Raw genomic sequence first — 19,324 nt, 5'->3', positions numbered from 1 at the left:
GCTGGAGGGCTGAAGGACATCACCCATTTGGACCAGTCACTTCTCATTCTTCTGAATGAGACACAAAGGTCAAGAGACTTTTTCCTAAGTAGAGATCATTCCTAAGTCGGGTTTTCATAAATAGGGAAAGGGCTTACACAGTAAAACTTCAGGTTTTTGAAGACCAAGCTTCTGGACTTGTAATTGGCCAAGGAAAATATTTTAACTCTTCTTTGTCAGTGATGAAATAGTCTCCAAACACATAGCAATAATAAGGCATAAATCTAGCACCTGGCCCCAGGCCCAACAAATAGTAAGTGCTCATAATTTTTCGTTGTTGTTGAATAAAGTACTAATGGAGTGAATTCTGTATTTTAATAGTACAAGACCGCAGACTGAATGCACGTGGGCCCGTTAACTTTATTGTAATTCAGTGTCTCCTAATCCTGACCCTCTTACAGCATGCACCCTACCATACCAGTGCAGAGTTGGTTGGAGTACTTTCAAGAAGTCACTAGAACGTCAGTGTCATCTCTGTGGGCTTATGCATTCATCTACAGCATCTCCAAATTAAGTGCTGGGTGTCTCCATGCCCTCTCTGTTGTGCACACTTTCTTGCAATATCTCCCCATTGACAAATCTGAGGAAACAAAGGGGGAGGGGAGAGGGAGGTGATGTGGAAAACCAGTGAGGACAGCCAAGCCCATACGACCCTACCTAGTCCAGTTTCTGGTGCTACACTTATTCTGGCAAACATTACCTGCTAAACAAGACCCTGGTTGTTTTGGTCAGTTGTTTTCATAAGAAGCGCAGACGCATTTTAGGGGGCTGTGCCTCTCTTGGGGTTAGAACTTAGTCTGTACACCAGACCTGGGTCCCAGTCATTTCAGGCTTTAAAATTACATAACGATTTTTTATTTCATTTTGTATTTACAACTGCTTTTACAAGAAATACACTATTAAGGCTCCCTCAATTAAAAAGCCTTCCCCACCCCCACCCCCACCCCCACCTCCACCCGCAATAAACTTAGGGGCTGTTAACTTTTAGCTTCATCGACTGTGCTTTCTTTTTAAAGTTCCATTTGTGTTCTACAAGACAGCCTCTCTCTCCAAGATTAACATTTCTTATGATTGTTCCTGACAATGGATGCACTTCCAGAGGCCCTGCTAAGGATAGCCAAAAAAGGGCATGGAGCAGGCTGGTTTTGGCAGCCTGCACGCAGTTTCTGAGCTTTTTAGGTCTTGGTTTTTCTGATGAGTGATTTCCTGAGCATGCCTAGGGAATGACAGGCATCTCCACGGGCAGGCTACATCCACCTCGGCCGAGGTGTCGTCATTGGCTGCCTATTAGAAAAACCTACAGGACAATGCATACCACTGACTGCCGACTGTAAACACAGGGGATGTGTGTTCACTTAGCACGGACTTCTGGGAGGGGCCAAGGAAGGGCGGGCTGCAGTTTTATTGAATAGAGCAGTGTGTGTTACGCTGCCTGCCTGCCTGCCCTCTCGCTGTGCTCCTGCTGAAAGAAATCGGTCCTTCCTCTCCGACCTAGTCCCCGGGAAGAAGTTGCAGCCTATGAGGTAAGGCACAGACGACTTTCTTTTAATCTCTTCCAGAGAGGCTGGGGACTTTCTCCCTCCGGGTTTCACTCAACATTCCTGGCCAAGGTAGCCGGAGATGCAAGACTGTAAAAGCCAATAAGCCATGCAAAGTCTCAGAGCCAGACTGCGCCTCGCTGCCCTGCAGATGTGCCCGGAAGACAAACAGGATGAGATTTCAAGTTTTGTTCTTTGAGCTGGGACGAGGGGAGAGATCGGATGGAGGCGTATGTGCAGGGACCCCCGGCCACTTTGATGAGAGTAGCCTTTTGTTTAGGAGGAGTGCGATGGGGGCTATACCTGATGGCCATACGCCGGTGTCAGTAGCCTGCTGTGCCAGTCTGCCCACACCGTCGTCCCTCCTGCATCTTTTATTACCAGGGATTTAAAGAGGTTTTGCTTTTAACGACAACTTTTTAGGTTGATGAGAAGCCAAAAAGTGATGCTTTTTAACCAAAGGCATTTACATTTACTTCTGCTACGCATATTGGAGACTAGGCTTCTAGAGCTGCCAGGAAAGACGGTCAGAAGTATAAGAGCACTAGCGTTGAGCACTGGCTGGGTTAATGTAACCAATCTGATATTTGCTAAGACAGAAGATGCCTACCACGATCTGTTTCCTATAAAACCTAATAATGAGAGAATGCATGTAGTGGTGGGTGTGTTTTTAGAAATCACTTTTAACATCCCACCAAACTATTTCTTGAGAAATCTTATTTTCTGTTTGAAAGTGTGCCCGAGTGTGACTCAATTATTTGAAAAGTTGTAGGTTACAAGTGTGTTCCAGAAAAGGAGGGCACAGTCTCATTTCAAGACAGTCAGACATATTTGGGCATCTCCAACAGTAGTACAAGGCAGCTGGTCGGTAGTAGCCTGGAATTCCTTTTAAAAAGAGTTGATTGTAAGGGGTGGGGGGGCTTTAGTGCTGCAGCAATACATGGTCAAAAGAAGTACTTGGTCTCCTTAGATCCCTCCTGTTAACAAGGCTATGCAGATGGACTTGTAAGCTGAAATAGTACAGTCTTTCTACTGTGTTTGACAAAACCAGACAGGCAGGACTAGCACTGAAGTGAAGACTAGGGGGCATGCGGCAAGGAGGGCAAATATGATAATTTTTAAAATCAATCTGGATAGTCAAGATTTCCAGCTCCAAACGACTGGCCCAGTTTGATTTTATCCTACGGAGAGAGATGGTTCTGTGTTGAGATTCATTAAATCATCTTTTCCCTTTGTATTTAGAAGTTAGGGGATAATTTTCTCGAGAATGCCTCTCTCTCCTTCCAGAAGTGATATATGATAACAGAATTCCCTGTGAATTTCTTTTCCTGGAACAGTTCTGAGTAAGTGTGAGAGAAAGGCTGCAGGCAAGAGCTCTAGTTTGGTTACCGTCCTTCCCTCGAAGAGATCAAGTTCCAAACTATTTCCACAGTGTTTTTCATGTCAATCAAAATATGGAGAGCAATTTCTTTTTCAACTGTTCTCTAAACCATGTAGGGAATGCAGTTTGGAAGGAAATCTATAATCTTGGGATCCGAGGATAAATTCCATTTTGAGACCAACATCTCCAAATCCCTGAAAGTTCAGACTTTGCTACCACCACTCTCTCCTCTCCTCATGCACTCCCCACGCCCCAGCAACTACAAAAACACACTTTTTGAAATAATGCTTTAAGTGTTTTACTCTATCTAGTGATGGAGCAAAGGGACTTGGTATTTTACTTTATGTTGAACTGTAGGCAACTCTTCGCGCCACTTTCCTCCTGTTGAATATTAGCTAGAACTCATCTCCGCAAACAGGGAGGTAAACAGAGCACAGTGGAACCACAGTGCAAGAATTTTCACTTTATTAAAATCATTTAATAAAGAGAAATACAATGGCACACACACCAGGAATGTACAATGGATTAAGGCATAGGCAATGTGGTGGGTTGTTTCCATTGTTCAAAGCCAACAGAAACGGGCAACTTAAATAATTCAGATAAAAAGCTTGCTTTAAACAGATACAATTCTTTCATTAAAGAGGAGAACCAGGCTTAAAATGCAAAGATTTAAATGAGATAATATAAGCATGCCCTGACAGTGACGCTATTAATAATTCTAACTGGCTCCTGTGACTGGCCTGGCAATCTTCTGCTCTGGGGCAATAGGTTGGTCCTTAGTCCAACCGTGTAAAGTTCCAGAATCCAGCCTGGGTAGCCTCTGTTCTGATAAGTAAAAGGCATCTCAGTAGGCCTTTTCTTAAAAACACATGTAGTTGTCTCTACTTGTCATTTTCACGGTAGTATGTTTACTAGTCATTTTTCAGCAAGACAAACAAGTGACTTATAGATGGGCATGAAAAGGGATTAGCTTGGTCCCCATCTGCCTGCAATCTATCACGTGTCTCAGAAATGCTGTGGGGTGAGGCCGTGGTGGGGGGACAGGGGAAAACGCTGACAAAGTGGTATGCAAATAATATGGTAGGACTAAGGAGGAGGTTAGAAGGATGCTGCCAAAGAATTTTTAGACTTTCAAACAGAGTTTTCTGGGTAAATTCTCTCGGAGCCTGAAAATAGAACCATTAGCTCCTTACTGAAAGTCCCTCATCTGTCAGGCTCATCCAAGTTTGTTATTGGAGAGAAGCCCATAGGTTCTCAGAAGTTGGGTAATTTAAAGAGATACTTGTAGTTCAGGCTTAACTCTTGAACACTGCTCATGAGAGCTCAGTCTCCATACTGGTTCCCCTACTTAAATAGCCCAGACCCTTGAGGAGGAAGCCATCCGCTCTTCTACCTCAGCTGTAGAATGGGCATTCTTACGCTTCCTCTGCCTCCCACAGTAGTTTAGATGTCCCAACGAGATGAGGCCCCATCTTGCAATTTGAGTCCTCTTGGCTGGCCTCACCCCCACTTCTTACCTAGCATCCCTCATTATCTGCTCCTTCCTCATATTTGAGGATACTTGCATGGTACCTTCTGGATCCTAGTTCTTACTAGAACTCTGAGCCCAGACTCCAGGGGATACTTAGGTCCACCCCAATGTTGTCTTAATTTTGGCTTTGATAATCAAAGACAAAAAGACACAAGTATCAGGGGACAGAATAAGATGGGCCTCCAGTGGTGCAAGGCCATACCCAGGAATCAGGAAATCTGAAGATTCAGTTGAGTAGAAGACCGATGACAAGGTGCTGACAACAGAAAGGCCTTAGTAAATGAGGCAGCTTCTCTGCCTCCAGCCAAAAGCATGGAACTAATCCCGGCATGTCAAGCCCGGGCCTTGCAGGGAGGGCGAGATAATCAGGAGCACCTGGCGGTGGTTCCTGTTGGTATTGAGACCAGACTGCTCCATGGATCTGGCCTCTCACCTCTGTTTGCTTCAGCCTCTAGTATCCCCAGTTGGCTCTCCTGTAACTGACTACCGGCGGCACCCTTAACTTGTCTACCCCCGGTCCTCTACCTCTACCGCCTTCCCTAGCTTCTCCACCCGCAGGCCAAAGTGGGACTTTCCTGAGCCGACACTGACAACTTGCAACGGCCCAGCTCTAGGACGGGGCCCTAGAACAGCAGAAGGGTCAAGCCCGGATGTGTTCGAGATAGGGGAAAGCCTCTTCACTGTGCGAGGCAGAGGGAGAAAGTTAGAGCAGCCGCAGTCGACGTTAGAGCCATTTTTGTGCTCAAGAGCCATTCTGCTGCTCACCCCCAAACTCACAGTTGGCTGGCGGAGGGTGCGTGCTGCGAGAGGAGGCGAAACGGAAAGGGTGCCCACGGCCAAGAGGCGATGGGGCTGGCGCTGCCAGCTGTTCTTGTCTCTATTATTGTTGTTATGGAGACCTTTGAGAGTCTGTAACAACTCTAAATCCTGATAGTCCTTTAGGAACCCACTCTTTTTTTTTTTTTTTGTAATATGTTCTTATTGATTTTTTTTTTTTAAGAGAGAGAAAAAGGGAGAGGGAGAGAGGGAGAGAGAAACATTGATCGGCTGCCTCCTACATGCACCACAACCGGTGATCAAGGCAGCAACCTGGGCATGCGCCCTGACCAGGAATCGAACCTGCGACCTTTCTATGCATGGGACGACACTCAACCAGTCTGAACCCACTCTTTGTGATTGACCAGGGCTGAACCCACTCTTTGTGATTGACCAGGGAGAGAAACCCTTGAGCTGGGGGCGGTTGGAGTGGGAGTGGTAGACCACTTTTGTTTCCACTGGAGACAAAGGTGCAGGAATGAGAACATGAGCAGAGGTGTTCTTTCTAGTTTCCCTGCTTCTTTGGAAGGAAGAAAGGGTGATGTAAATACACAGATATATAGAAGGAGCTGACCTCGAGTGGCTTCTATCTCAAAGGAAAGATTATCTCTGAAGAAGCAGTTTTCTGGGGAGCTTGTAGGGGGTGGAGAAGTCAGCAAAGGCTGCTGGGAGGCGGTGCTGAGAGAGCACCAAGAGCTTAATAAGAGGGTTGCTACTCAGCCACGAGGGGATAGTCGAAGGAGAATAATTTTTTTTCAACATTTTAAGTGAATTGGGTGTTCTTAGTAAGTACTCATTTTAGTACACAACTTTCCTTTTAAAATATATATGTACATCAGTGATGGATAACGTGAAGATAAATTGCCTTTTAATCATTTCCTGAGGCTTTTGGCATTGTTCTGTGAAAATGCGGATGAAAGCACTTGACTTTAAGGAAATCATCTCACTTGGAGAGAGACAGATTAAGTAGGAATATGTAATTAGTTCCTTTTACACCCACATGTAACATTCCCAAGCTGGGGAACTCAGCAAATTTCACCTATGTGCTAAAGATGGGCAGGCCTAGGGCCAAGCACCCAAGGGGGCCAGGGGCCAGGGGCCAGGGGCCGGGAGCATTAAGGACATTAGTTCCATTGGAGTCGGGAAGGTCTAAGCCAGATGGATATAAAATACAACCAGGGGCTAATGTGTGAGTGAAAGAGAAACAGCAAAAATCGGAAGTCAGGCAGAGGCTTAGAAACCAAGTGTTTGCTTAGCAAGGCAGTGTACCGACAGGTACAGTGACATATGTGAGCTTACTTGGCACAGTACTCTGAACACATAGACCCTTATGTTAAATAGCTGCATTAGCTCAAGTAAAGGGACAGGATTACAAGATACAGTGAACTAATAAAGGGATGGAATCATGAGGAAATCCAAGCACAGAAGCCAAGCTAGGAGCGGGGTCCAAAGAGAGCAGGGTTGGAATCAAGGTGGGTCAAAGGATCTCAGCCGACATCTATGGGCTCCCATTAATATATCTCAGCTGTAGAACATGTGGCTGCTTCTTTCTGCTGATCTAGAGACTGGAAAATTCCTTCTGTGCTTCCTGGTCAAATTCTGAAAGAAGAGATCTGATTGGTTGAGCTAATAACTATTGTCTTTGGCAAATTTCTTAGGGGACATCAGAGTTTACTGGCATGCCTGTGGATGAATTACCAGTGGGTCTGGCAGCAGTAGTCACCCCTGGGGAGGAAAAAAGCCCAGTGGGCAATTCTAGTTAGAAGAGAAAGTTAGGCATGGAAGGCAAATTAGCTAAAATGTCCAACAGCTGTCAGTGAATATCATTTGAATTTTTGTGTTGCTAAATTCCTAGAGAAGCAAGCACCCAATGTCAGGGTCATAGAGTAGAGTACTTAATGACCACTTTGGCAAGGCCCTATAAACCAATCTTGAGGGAGGTTAGCCTGGAAGCTTACACTACTGATAATTGAAAAGATAAGAATTATCCATTTTAGAAAGATTTTAAAGAAAAACACTTGGGTGTTTTTGTTGGCAAGCAGTTTCATTTGAGTCAAAGATGTGATATGGCTCCCCTCAAACTAAGGCAATCTTTAAGATTCAATAAATAATGATTTAATAATTTTAATAAATAAAAACTACTGCCCAGCAGGCATGGCTCCGAGGTTTAGCGTCAACCTGGGATCCAAGAGATCAAGGTTCGATTCCCGGTTGGGGCACATGCCCAGATTGCAGGCTCGATTCCCCAGTCGGGGGCGTGCAGGAGGCAGCCAATCAATAACTCTCCCATCATTGATGTTTCTAGCTCTTGGTCTCCCTCTCCCTTCCTCTCTCTAAAATCAATAAAAATATATTAAAAATAAAAAATTTTTTAAAATGAAAATAAATAAAAACTACGTCTCAATGTAAATCACAATATTTAATAAGCTTATTGCATCAAAGCTAATGTACTCTTTTTTAACTTAATTTAATTTTTGTTAATCCTTACCCGAGGATATTTTCCCATTGTTTTTTTGTTTTTTGGGTTTTTTTTAGAGATAGTGGAAGGGAGGAAAGGGAGAGAGAAAAACATCCATGTAAGAGAGACACATCAATTGGTTGCCTCCTACACATGCCTCAGCTGGGGCCAGGGATCAAACCTGCAATCCGGGTACATGCCCTTGACCAGGAACCAAACCAGAGACCCTTTGGTGCACAGGCGGATGCTCCAACCACTGAGCCACGCTGGCCAGGTCTAAGCTAGTGTACTCTTAATCAGTGAAAATGTCAGTTCTCAGCAATGTTCGCAGTGTAATCTTTCATTCACTGAACACCTGTCTTCTTGTCTGCTAAGATGAGTGAGTAAGAGAACGTGCCCTGTCCTGGGCTCATTCTTTAGAGGTGCACTGACAAATGTGAATCCAGAGCTGAGCGTCAAAGGCCAGAGGGGTCAGGAAACAGAATATGAGGAACAGATAAGGGATCTGGAGCTGTTTATCCCAAAGGAAAGAAAATGTAGGGGCCACATGGATGTCTTCAAATATTTAGAGAATTTTTGTGTAAAGAGGGGAGAAGATATTTGTGTTTTTCAAGGCAGTAGGGCTGAATACACATAGATTCATAGGTTTATTTATTTTAAAAAAAGAAAGAAAAAAAAAAGATGGACAGAACCTTAGGAGTCATTTAGCCCAGGAGTGCAATTAATTGTTCATCTATTTGCCACCTCCAGACAATTAGTAGTGACCCTCTGGAACACTGTGTTGAGAAGGATTCTGAGGCTGAGTCTAAGCTTACCGGAGGTAGAAAATGCTGTCACTGATAGTGGCATCTGTTGTGGAAGAAAAGGGCCATTGCTGCTCAAGTGCCATGTATTTTATATTAGTGGTGTGGTCCATAGATAGGTTTCTGACCTCTGCCCCTTGGATCCCTAAGAGACCACAAAGTTACTGCAAGAGGTAAACAAATCCATACATATGCAGCAAGTATTTTTGACAAACTAAGTAACACATCTTACATAATATTGTACTACTATTTTTCTAATTATATAGATGCATTATGATGGTAAAATGTTCATTTATTTTACATAGTTATTGAGTTCATAGTAGCTTTTGCTATTGTGTTTTCTCAATGACCTAAAACAAATAATTATATTGTGTGTGGGAAGGCTGGGCAAGACATTTGTGATCTTAACAAGAAATCATTTTAAAAAATGAGCCAGTGGTTTGTTTTTCATTTTTCTAGCCACAGCAAGTAAAATTATACATGTATTTATAGGCTTCTTTGATTAAAATGTCAGTAAGATTCATAAAGGCAGGAAACATCTATCTTTTTCATTAACATACACCCACTGCCTGGCACATCACAGAAACCCAAAAAATATCTATTAAATGAAAGAACAAAGCAAGTGACTTGACCAAGGTCACCCAGTTACTTTGTGGGAAAGGTCGCTCCAGAACATAAGACTCCTAAATCCCAGGCTGTTAACCTTTTCAGCTCACCAGATTATTTCTCCTGCTAGCAAGAGAGAACATCCCATTTTAATACTTCATGGATTGGGATTATACAATGCAGCCTATTTGCCCAATCATCCAGTAGATTTTAACCAGTGTCTTTTGTTTGTTAATGCTCACTCAAGGATATTTTTTCCCATTGATTTTTAGAGAAAGTGGAAGGGAGGGAGGGAGGGGGAGAGAGAGGGGTACATGCCCTTGACTGGGAGTCTAACCCTTGACCCCTCGGTGTGTGGGCCGACGCCCTAACCACTGAGCCACACCGGCCAGGGCTAATCAGTGTCTTAATCAGAACCAAGTGTAGGGGCTTTATGAAAACATACATCCCTGAGACACCCCCACACCCTAGCAGAAGCCTACTTGTTTAGTTTTGAATAATTCCTTTCTAAAAGTTGCAGCTGTGTATTTCAAATTCTCAGTTTTGCCGAAGTCTCCCCAGAAGGGCTAGAACACTCATCTGAAAATCCCCCCGCTTCCCGGGCTCCTTTGGTTTGGGCACGAAGCTATCAACCCTGTCAGGTCGTGCTTTCTGATGAGATTTCCAGTGTTTGCTTTTGTAAAGCACTGGAAATGTGGCAAGAGTAAAATTTCTCATGGTATTTCCACTTCCTGTTCCAGGCACCATTACTAAGTGAAATTTAGGCTTCGGGGGAAGGGTGAATGAGGACAGGCTTTCTCTTTAAGTAGTTCTGTCCTTAAAATGTTACTTGAGAAACTTAACTTACCAGGAAAAAACAGGGGATTTCTTTTTCTCTGTTCTCCACTTGAGCCCTAAGAGACAGGAGGCGTGGAAAGGGGAGGGGCTTTCCTTTGCAGGACAGAAAGTCCGTCTCTAGGGCCTTCCTTTATCCAGTGGTCAGGAGTTACATCCTCTGTGTTTTGCAGGAGAATCTACCATATTCGGAGCACCAAGCACATAAATTCTATTCACTCGGATTGTAGAGCTACAGGCATCTCTGCCTGAGCGACCTGGTACAATAAAAATGTCAGATTGTTACTATATTTGTACCGATGCTATTTGGTTTACAAAGCCCTGCTTCCACTGTGTACACGAAAGCGGGGCTTGCTGGAGGAGAGCAGCTAAAAAGGAATTAGATCAGGATCCGCGCCTGCATAATGACACCACACTGACTCAGTCACCTTTCCCCCTGACACTGGCCCCCGGCCACGCACCCTAGACAGTGGCGTGCGGAGCCAGCTCACGCCTGCTACCAAAAGCCAATGGGTACATTTTTAAGCTTTTGAGAGCCAGTTGTTAAACTTTTTAAAAAAACTTAAATTATATAAACTTACCATAAAATAAAACATTGAAAACCAAGGTAATAAATCCTCAAAACTCATCCCATCCTAATTATTTTACTATGCTTTACTATTATCTATGCTCTCAAGGCCAGTCATGTCTATTGTGTCTCTGATGGAAATACTATAGAATGCTGTGCAAATGAAATTTTTCCCCAATTCTTTGTTCATTGATGTTACATTGGGAGCTTGAGATCAACCATTTATACCATGGAAATTTGCAAATGTCACAAATCAGTCTCCCTTCCCCTCCAAATCCCTCAGGGCTTGTTGTCAAATATTCACTGACACACCACTGACCCGAAGGTTTCAAGTTGGTAAAATTAGCCTCTCCATAGGAGAGCCAATCAGAACACTTCTGTTGCTTATTTGCATTCATAATGTATGCTTATGATTGCATATTTATTTGTTTACTCATCTATTACTTCTTAAACTCCTAGAACATAAGCACCATGAAACCAGGGACCTTGTGAGGGTTTCTCTGGGCTGTGACTTGAGCCTAAAAAAGTGCCTTGCCTCACACATAGTAAGTGCTTATTATGTGAGTTAAAAGAGTAAAGGAATCAATGTTCATAATTTCTTCTTGATAAGAAAGCTGAAGCCAATATTCATGTGTAAGCTCATCAATTCCTCTCGAATTATATCATTACTGAGTGCACAGAACAGTACCTGGCTCATGCTAATTAGCATATATGTATTTATTAGATAAAAATCAAATCGATATTCTTCATAAGAACAAAATTTACAGTTGAAGAAACTAAATTACAACTTGGTTAAATAACACATCTAAGGTCACACAGCTCCTAAGTGGCAGAGGCGAGATTCAAACCCAGATAACCTGGCTCCAGAGTCCACGTGCTCAACCACCACGCTATGCTGTCCATCGCTAATTACTCCAATTGATGGAAACTCTGGCTTTCTGTGTGGCTCTGGGGGTGTGACCTATTTGAGAACAGACTTTAGAATCAGGAAGATGGAGTTTGAATCTCAGACTTACTATTTTCTAGCCTGTCTCTTCACCTATGAAAAGGGTATTTACTCCAAGCTTTTATAGGTGTTATAAGGATTAGAAATAATATCACTAAACTGCTTTGCACATGAGTAGCTATCATCTTCCGTGACTTCCTATGGAGGCTCCCTGTAGGCTCGAGGCTCCCTTTAGTCCCTATGCCCTTAGCCACACTCCCAAGTTGCCTCCTTCATGGTCATAACATAGATGGGATACAAGGAGCCAACTTGGACAATAGATACCAGTTATAGGAACCCCTGTTTCTGGTCAGCATAAGCATTTTCTAACGAAATCTGTCTGTCTCTGGGGCTTGGACAGCTCTGCTCTGCAGAACCAGGCAACCTCCATCATCCCTAGCGTTTTCTCCCCTCCCCTTATCATCGGATCTGTGCTGCCCTGAATATTCTAAATAACCTTTATCTAGTATGACGGAAGGGTTTCATTTTACCCGAGGCTGGATTGTGATGTTGGTTTTTAGTGTTTTAGACCTGAAATGAGAGAGGGAGAGAAAAGAAGATCGACTTATCTGGAGAAAAGTACTGAACTTGGGAGGAATTGAAAGTTATCCCAAACCCTTGTAGGTTAGAGATGGTGGAGAGGATTAGCTCGCTCACTCAGCTGCCTGAGGGCATACCTCTCTTTGACAGGCACCATTCTGGTTAAAGATAAGGAGCTCAGGGCGGTAAAGCAAATTAGATAACTCGCCCAGAGTCACACAACTGGCCAATGGCAGAGCTGGATTCAGCAGGGCTCCCTGACTTCAACTCCTTCCATTTCCCTATAGCTGTCTGTTCTGTGTCTCTCCTCGGGAACGCGATGGAAACCAGAGCAGGAGCTTTCCATAACCAATCATTATAATTTGTCAGAGAGCCACGCTGCAGTTCACATAGGCCAGCGCACTGTCATTCCCTGCCATATAAGGAAGCGGCTAAAACCGTTTCTTCCACCACTGACTCCAGAGATTACTCAAGGCCGAGTTCGGCGGGATGGGAATCCAGGCCTATAGCCGTTTTAAAAAGAGGGAGAAAGCTGCAGAAAGACTTCTGTGGGTTTTTCCCTGGTAGCAGAGATACTTTAACAAGCAGGTTTCACAACTTCTCCCCGGTTCAAAGAGAGATATTCTGGAATTAGGCACTGAAGGATTAAACTCTTTGTCCAAATACATTAAGCTGTTTTAGTGTTTGATTACGTCAAACTCAGATATGCAAAAGGCCAAGTCAGAGCTGATTCTGTGAGGTTTTGGTGGGAAGTTGAGGGCTATCCCTCTCCGCGCAGAGGGTCCCCCTCGCCTGGCCAGCCATTCTCAGACATAGTGTTTATCAATAAGGCTTCGTTCCTATTTAAGTTTGACCTTTGCCTCAATAATCAGGCACAGTGGGGACTTCAGAACATGGCCTGGCACCCAACTTCATGGAGGGGAAAGGAACTGAGGCCTGTGACATTGAAATTATTTACCCAGGATCAGCCGATACAATCCTGCCATAGGGGGTGCCTACTTTTTGGGGGGCAATGCAAAGAAGAATAGCGTAGTCTTCTCGGAAATGAAAAAACTATAAAAATGCTGGTCCATTTTTCCTAACTCCCATCTTAGCTCAAACTGCATCTGGGGTATTAGTTTCCTGGGGCTGCTGGAACAAAGGACCACAAACTGGGTGGCTTAACAATGCAAACTTGCATCACAGTTCGGGAAGCTAGAGATCCACCATCAAGGTGTCAGCAGAGTTGGTTTCTTCCGAGTGCTCAGAGGGAGGCTGTCCCAGACTTCTCTTCTTGGCTTGTAGATGGCTGTCTTCATGTTCTCGTAGCATTCTCCCTATGTGTGTCTATATCCAAATTTCCTCCTCTTATAAAGACACTGGTCATATTAAATTAGGGTCGTTCCTAATAATCTTATTTTACCTCTGTAGAGACCCTATCTCCAAATATGGTCACATTTTGAAATACACAAAATAAGGCCACACTGAGGTACTGGGGTTAGGACTTCAACATAAGAATTTTGAGGGAAACACCATTCACTCCATAAGATGCCCGAATTCAAAAGGATAGTGGAAACCCATATGCCATATTTTCTGAATCCCTAAGTACCAAAGATTCTACTGCTGGTGGTCTTCCATCTAACCTCTAGGTCTAGGGAATGCTTAGCTAAAAGTCACTTAGCCTTTTGAACTTGCCCTTGACATTTACGTTCTGCCTTTCGCAATACAAAGTTCTAATCCTGCAAAAAGTCAAAGGAGGTCCCTGAAATGACGCACTGAAGTGCAGTTTCACATACTGTGGCCTATCTGTGGAAGCCTGAGAAACCACGGGGGCAGACAGTCTGGTATGCAGCCATCCGAGGTGGGGGAGGGGGCTCAGTGGGGGCGCTTGGCCCAGGCAGCCAGAGGCAGAGCAGCTTTGGAACAGCTTTGGAGCAGCTGGCTGGGGAGGCAACAGCAGATGAGATGTTGCGAGCGCCTGTGCAGGGTGGAGGGCAAGGATGGCCTTTTCCAGTCATTTTTATACATGCTGATCATAACCACTAATCTCCAAATACAGGGGGAAATACTAGAAGCCTACACATATCTGTGCTGTGAGTCATTTGTCTCTTGTCCATCCTTAATGTTTCTACACTTTTCCTGTCAATGGCCCTTCTAACCTTACCCGAGTTTGGCATGGTTGGTTACAACAGCCCACACTTTATACCTTGTCACCTCTCCCCTTTGTTCTTTAGCCACCGCTTCCCTTTCCCCTTTCCTGAAAGCTCTTCTTGGTGCCTGTCTCTCAGCCTTAGTCCTGCTCATGGCTACTTGCTGTCCTAGTCTGGAGGTGGTCTATAGAGAGGGTGACTCTCATTATTTTCCAAATCAGGGAACTCGTGAGAGGGAAAGGGGGAGCTAGTAAGGATTTCCCTAAGATAACAGTTCTAAACAGGGACCGGCCCCAGCCACCTGGGATGGCTGGTTATCCTGGCCACGGTGCAGTTTCCTGCCCTCCATCCATCCATCCCTCTTCACCTAGCAACTACTCCCTCTGGTTCTGTCCCTTAAAAACAACAACAAACAAAAAAAAACAACCCCCAAAACACAGAAAAGCACACAAACAAACAAAAACAACAGGTTTTTATGTCCTGATATTTTTTCTTTACCCGCACCCCAAGAACCTTTATATACTTGTGTCAACGTGCGTTTCTATTTTCCCTCATCTCCCCCTCACCCCTGCTCTCTTTTCTGCTCTGTTCTGGGTCTTCCCCCACCACCTGAATTCCCCTTCCCCTTCCCTTCTGGGTCCTGTCTTGCCTGCATCTCAAGGAGGCCACATTTGTTGCCATCACACAGGCAGGACAGAGTCCCTGTGCCTCTGAGACAGCTGAACACACACACACACACACACACACACACACAATCACTACCACCATCAAATGTTAAGAGCACCTGGCCGGGTGTGGCTCAGCGGTTGAGCATCAACCTAGGATGCAGGAGATCGCTGTTTGATTCCCAGTCAGGGCACATGCCCAGGTTGTGGGTTCGATCCCCAGTGCGGGGTGTGTAGGAGGCAGCTGATCAATGACTCTCTCATCACTGATGTTTCTCTCTCTCTCTCTCCCCCCCTCTCCCTTCCTCTCTCTGAAATCAATAAAGATATATATATATTTAAAAATGTTAAGAGCTGCTTTCAGTCTCAGATGAGCCCTTATTGGACAATCCACCCCTTCAGTACCTCTTCCAGAGGCTAGAACAGTCTCCGCACCGTGTCCGCAGCAGTGCCTAGAAATACCGTGCAGCCAGGCGCTGCGTGGAGCCTTACAGCCCACGTTTCTGACCTGCCTGCGTACACGCAGACACCTAGAGCTGAAAACACAATGCTTGAAATAGGAAAAGAAAACGATAGCCAAAGCTTACTGCGCGTCACCTCCGTTGTGACTTCAGCAATCGGCCGTTTCATCCATTTTAGTGATATGTACCAAAGGCCTAGCAACGGCTGCCATAGGGTTAGCACAAGCAGAAATAAACTTCGAGGCTAAGAAGACAGAACAAACGTTGACATAGGTCCCTTTCAAATGTAGTTTTTGTTGTTGTTGTTTCTATGATTCAATCCTCTGCAATGTAGGGTTCATTCTGCAAAATCACTTCAGTGATCAGTTAGGGTCCCGCAAGGAAGGCTGCAGCTCCTCCTCGGCTGCAACTGGAGCGAGGCAGAGCAGTTTCCTCCTGCGAGTTCGGAAACCAATCCCTAATGTCTGAAATACTTGCCCGATCGCCCTGTGTCGGCTGGAAAAAGCTGTGCTCATCTTTTTTATTCAGTTGTTTATTTGCCCTAACACTTTTCTTTCTCTCCCTTTTACGTGCACCCTAGCAATTAATGAATGGGAGGAACCCAGTGAAAGAAGGTACTCTATGGAAGGAAAGGGGGCTCTGTTAACCTTCCCTCCCGCCCGCCCTTCCTTTTACCCCTTCTGTCCCTCCTCCTCCCTTGGTTTCTTCTCCATTGAGATTTATACACTTGGGAATGTTCTATTGCTGTGGGGCTTTATGCTTTAGCCACGATGGCTTTATGTCTCTCTTGTGTGTGTGTGTGTGTGTGTGTGTGTGTGTGTGTGTGTATATATATATATATATATACAGCAGACATATATATATATACACACAGACACATACACACACATATATACATATATATTGTATATATATATGCTTAAAGCTTGCTGATAACAAAAGGAAAAATTAAAATACTTTAACCACACTCTGCAGGGTAGGTATATAGTTACGGCAATTGTGGAATGGAAATATCTGCCCGGGAACTCTCTCTTGCCCCTAAACTGGGCACAGCGATTATGTCAGCCAGCCGGGAACTGCTGCCCCACCTGCGTTTGAGTAAAAGGGAAATGGGGAGTGTAGGAGTTGGAGAATTTTTTTAAAACTTTCACGCATTTCCCTATTTCTGCTCTTAGATATGTTGTGAAAATAAAACAATTACTCTTTCCATTGGGAATAGTTTCTAGCTTGGTAACTCTTTTTCCTGAGAGTGTTTGCAATAAGGTTTACAGGTTTTGATCTCTTGGCTCTTCTGCTTAGGGGGCGCCTCGGATTCCAGGAGGTGGCCTAATAGAAAAGTGCCCGAGTTCCTCCCCCATGTCCGCAGCTGATAGAACCCCAGGTAGAGGGTGATGAGGTCTTTACCATAAAGGCACTTTGGATGGTGGTGTGTCTTTAAGACATGCTTTTCCTTTATTTTTCTTTTGAAATATGAAGACTTTTGCTGGTTGTTTTTTGGGGAACAGGTAAATCATGTGTTCATAAAGGAAACCGAGATGCAAAGTTTAGAATATGAGGTTTCCAAAAATCACCCCACACATGACAGCTGCAGTGTGGACTCCTTACGGGGCTGCCCCAACCACGTCAGACTTTCTCTCTCTCTCTCTCTCTCTTTCTTTCTTTCTTTCTTTCTTTCTTTCTTTCTTTCTTTCTTTCTTTCTTTCTTTCTTTCTTTCTTTCTTTCTTTCTTTCTTTCTTTCTTTCTTTCCCTTCCTTCCTTCCTTCCTTCCTTCCTTCCTTCCTTCCTTCCTTCCTTCCTTCCTTCCTTCCTTCCTTCCTTCCTTCCTTCCTTCCTTCCTTCCTTCCTTCCTTCCTCCTTTGTTTTTCTTTCTTCCCCCGCTTTCTTTCTTTAGTTTCTTCTTCTGGTACAAATATAGTTCTTTCCATTCTCACCTTTGAAAGCAGTATTGACAGTCGTCTTGTCTGGAGACAATCTGAAACTCCAAGGTGCTGAAAATGGTGCTTAAGTCAGATTAACATCCAATGTTAGCTTTCTCTGTAAGGCAGTCCGGAAAGTCTTTTAAAGCTTTATCTAAAACGAAAGCACACGGTGAACAATGGCAGATCTTAGCATCGAGTTGCCCTCAGACTCACTCAACTTGTCTTCCATTGGCATTTACATTTCTAATACCTGAGATCACATGGGTGACAGTGCTGTGTTTTGTGATGTCATTGATTTTAATATTTGTAGCCCAATACACTAAAGTCCAAAAATGCTCTAGGAACTTGAGAGAAAGAGTAGAGGACAAGCATGCTTGATCTTAGCAAGAGTGCTTGGAGCAAAAACTTGACCAGGCAATCATATGGATGGGTCAAACTGTTTATTTTTTATTACTTAAAAAATAATTTTATTTTAGAATAGCTTTTAGATTTATAGAAGAGTTGCGGGAATATTGCGGAGTTCTCTATACCCACACCTGATTTCCCTCATTGTTAATATTACTATGCACATTTGTGGCAAATGATGGAACAATATTGATACATTATTATTAATAAAACTCCTTACTTTATTTGGACTGCCTTAGGTTTTGCCTAATGTCCTTTATTTTTAAGCCCCTTAAAACACCATCATGTTTCATATGGTAAAAAATTTAATATGTGTTTTATGGAGATGTTAGTGGAACTCTAATAGGTGAGAGAAAATTGCGTGAGCAGACTCTTTGCTTGAACATACGTATGCTTGCTGGACCTTTCCAGTTGAAATACCTTAGCCCTTCTCTGGTCTCTGGTTTGTCTCCCTTGAGATCATTAGCAGATTCCTCAGCCTGTGCCACCCGATGCCAGATGTTGGAACCCTACCTTGCTGTCTGAGGCTGGTCGTCCCAAACAGGTGGTAAGATCCAGCAGCTCCTTGCACTCGCTCCCCTTCACAGTTTTAGGCAAATGCATAGTAGAAGTGTTTACCTGGCCGGTGAACTGCTGAAACTCTGTCCTAACTTGCATCATACCACAGTTACTTGTAAGAGCTTTGACATTAATGAAGGTGAAAAAGACCTGATCCGTGTTTTCCCAGATCTTGAAATCTATAGGATTTGACCAGTTTAAAAACACCACTATTAATGAAAAGTGCCTATTACTAAAATATAAATTATGGAGGGCTTACTTTATAGAAAGCATCTCAACAAAAGCCTCCCAAATACGGAGCTTCCAAATGTTCTTTGAAATATGAGTTAGCAGCAGGTGAGAGCAGAAAAATATGTTTAACTTAATTGCTGCTTTTGAGCAACTTGATGATGTCAGGCAGGTGACTCAACCTTTTGGGGCCTCAATTCTTCTGATGAAGGGATTGGGCTAAATGTGATCTCTCCTTGCCCTAACCTGGTTTTGATTTGTGACTTTATAACTTTCCCTCATACAGCTTATTACTGTCCTTTGTATCAAGGTTACTTCCTCAATGTTGTTGTGCTTTTACTGACAAATCACTTTAAAGGGGAGAAAAAGCGAATTTTAGTTTAAATAATAATTACAAATGAGTTGCCTGCAAAGTAAACAGTTATTTTGATTTATAACACTTGGGGTTTCTTTTGTTTTGTTTTGTTTTTTGTATCTTTATTGATTTCAAAGAGGAAGGGAGAGAGGGAGAGAGAGAGATAGAAACATCAATGATGAGAGAGTCATTGATCGGCTGCCTCCTGCCCGCTTCCTACTGCGGATCGAGCTCACAGCCCAGGCATGTGCCCTGATGGGGAATTGAACTGCAATCTCCTGGATCATAGGTTGACACTCAACCACTGACCCACGCTGGCCGGACAGTTGGTTTGTTTTTAAAGTTGACTTTGTGTAGAGATATAATATAATACATGCAATGGAATCAATAAAGATGAAAATATATAAAAATGAGAAAATGTAGCTATCTTCCTTGGTATCTTCATATCAAAAAAATTAATTGGTGGAACCTACTTATCAATGAGCAAAACCAATACTTCTGACT

The 19,324-nt window shown here is 43.7% G+C and overlaps 1 protein-coding gene across 4 annotated transcripts in view; it reads left to right on the top strand.

Annotated features, from left to right (window-relative positions):
* Positions 1–1,052: 1,052 nt before the first annotated feature.
* The window catches only part of CALD1 (caldesmon 1), a 192,908-nt gene continuing 174,636 nt past the window's right edge, over positions 1,053–19,324 (top strand). For 3 of the 4 annotated variants that reach the window (XM_016222193.2, XM_016222177.2, XM_087821009.1), the window contains exon 1: positions 1,053–1,562. The gene's annotated coding sequence lies outside the window, so the exon portion shown is untranslated. The remainder of the gene's footprint in view (positions 1,563–19,324) is intronic. The other variant, XM_016222161.2, reaches the window with a different exon arrangement.

This window comes from Miniopterus natalensis, chromosome 10 (genome assembly GCF_054644295.1).
Source record: "Miniopterus natalensis isolate mMinNat1 chromosome 10, mMinNat1.hap1, whole genome shotgun sequence".
NCBI lineage: Eukaryota > Metazoa > Chordata > Mammalia > Chiroptera > Miniopteridae > Miniopterus > Miniopterus natalensis.
Note: the sequence above shows the minus strand (reverse complement) of the source record. Positions and strands in the feature narration are given on the sequence as shown.